This window comes from Wasmannia auropunctata, unplaced genomic scaffold, assembly GCF_000956235.1.
Source record: "Wasmannia auropunctata unplaced genomic scaffold, wasmannia.A_1.0 LD336057.1, whole genome shotgun sequence".
NCBI lineage: Eukaryota > Metazoa > Arthropoda > Insecta > Hymenoptera > Formicidae > Wasmannia > Wasmannia auropunctata.
Window position 1 is genome coordinate 486,971 of NW_012026833.1, and position 2,166 is coordinate 489,136.

Sequence of the window (2,166 nt, forward strand, 5' to 3'; positions counted from 1 at the left end):
TCCAGCCACACGCAAACTGCACGTTGCATATTCGTCGGTCTTGAAACAACACAGTTCATTACATGAGGCTGGAATCCACTTGTACATAACAATTAAATTAATACACACCAACATCTGTGTCGGCTCGATAGGCATTACTTCAGAATATATTTGATTTATTCTTGCGAGCCTAAGTCCTTGAAATTATTTGAATATACGCTGCCTGAAAGACACGTTACATTGTTTATCATATCGGTTTATCATATTGCGAAGAATACCACCTTGGTGGTCGAATGGTTAAGACGCCTGTCCAACAAGCAAGGAGATCCGGGTTCGATTCCCGGCTGAGGTGATAAAAAATATAAAATGTATAAATTTAATATACTTGCAATTATTTTAAACTTGTTTCTTTATATCTGTAATAAAGAAATCAATTAAAATATTTATAAGAATTAACTTTATTTAGTTTATACATGTTGTATTTTTTATCGAAACTAATAACTTTGTTAGACATACACGGAAAGAATGGTTTTGTTGAAAGACCTAAAAATTTTGCTAAAAACAAATCTGAAAATAATTTTTTATTGAATCATCAAAATAATTTGTTGGAATGTTAAAAGTAAAACTGATAAGTATTGTTATAAAACGTTTTGATATTCTAGCAATCATTTTGACTTTCGCCCAAAATAATTTTGACTATTGAACAAAAATTATTTTCAGATCTGGATTCAGCAAAAGTGTTCTTTCCGTGTAAAAATATGTATCAGCAAAATTTTTTTTTAAATTTAACTGCCTCAGCAAACTGTTGTAATTTAATTACAGCAAATATAATAAAATAAATTATTATTGCGAAAGATATTATGTACTAATACATGAATTATAAAATAAAAATTAGTAATATTGTAGTTCAAATATATTCATGTCAAGAATAAGATAAACGTAATATTTCAATTATTAAGTATAACGTTATAGAGACATTCTTTATAACGTATAACGAAATATTTATAGACCTTATACACATAACGTACAATCCGTTCTAAATTAAAGCATCTCCCACCTTAAAAATTAACACAGACACGAGACGTTTTCGCTCCAAATGAATTTTACATATTGCGAACGGAGTGCGGGCGCTGCGGAGTAGCCGACGTGTCTAGGTCTCTCAAACCAGGGATACCAGCAGGATGTGCGGCCCTGCAGGAAGGGAGCACCACACGATTTCGTCGGGATGGCACGTATGCGGGACGTCGCGACGGGCGACTAGAAATCTACGCGCGAGTTCCGATGGTATCTCTCGCGCGCTCCGGGCCGAAGAAGAAGAAGAAGAGTGTGCCCGGCACCCCCTCGGCGACTACGGCACAGATCTCGCGCCATTACTCAGCCCAGCGAGCGGTGGGCCACGACCGTGGCACCGGCATAAAGCAGCATAAACAGCGGGCCCTCGCGCGAGCGCGAGCGCACAGGACGAGCGCGGCCGCCCATCGCGCGCGGGACACCGCGTAAAAATGAGTTGTGTCAACGTGCCCGGGAGGCCCCCGCCGGCGCGACCGCTCCACCAGGTGGCCCCGGCGGCTCGTTTTATTAGGTCGTTACGAGAGCTCGTCTGTTTTCGTGTAATAACTCGTGGATCCGTATATACAAGGATGGGAGGGGGACACGAGAGGGGGGTGCGATCGAGGAATTCGGAAATCACGGGACTCGATTTCGGTCCAAGGAATTTCGGCGAAAAAAAGAGGAGGGGGATGGGGGAGTGTTTCCAAAGTTCAGATATAAAAAATTCCAACGCGAGAAGAACGACGAAGATTGACGCGTCAACTTAGATATTTAGAAGAAAAGCCTTGGTCGCATCTTATCTGATCTCGCACGAGCTTTCGCTTTTCATTTCACAAGACCGCATCGCATCGATGGAATTTATCAAGAGTTAAAATCCAGGAAGGTGTAAACTTTTAAAGCTTAGGCCACGCTGCAAAATTGTGAATTTGAAAAAAAAAAGAACGCGACTCTCGGGGTGGATCGCTAATTATCGCGGAGATTTTTGTCAGCGCCAGGCGCCCGCTCTCGTCCCGATAGATCAATTACTGGGATTACATCGTGCGCCTGCATCTGCGGCTGCATTACGTCGAAGAGGCAGCGCACGTCCGGCGCATTCCTGCACCTATATACCTCGGCGTAGACGCCGCGGCGATCGAT

General features: G+C 42.3%; 1 non-coding gene across 1 annotated transcript; it reads left to right on the top strand.

The window, feature by feature from the left end:
- The first annotated feature begins 258 nt into the window (after nt 1–258).
- Trnav-aac lies at nt 259–331 on the top strand. The gene has a single exon. It is a non-coding gene; the product is annotated as a tRNA-Val (tRNA).
- The last annotated feature ends 1,835 nt before the right edge of the window (nt 332–2,166 follow it).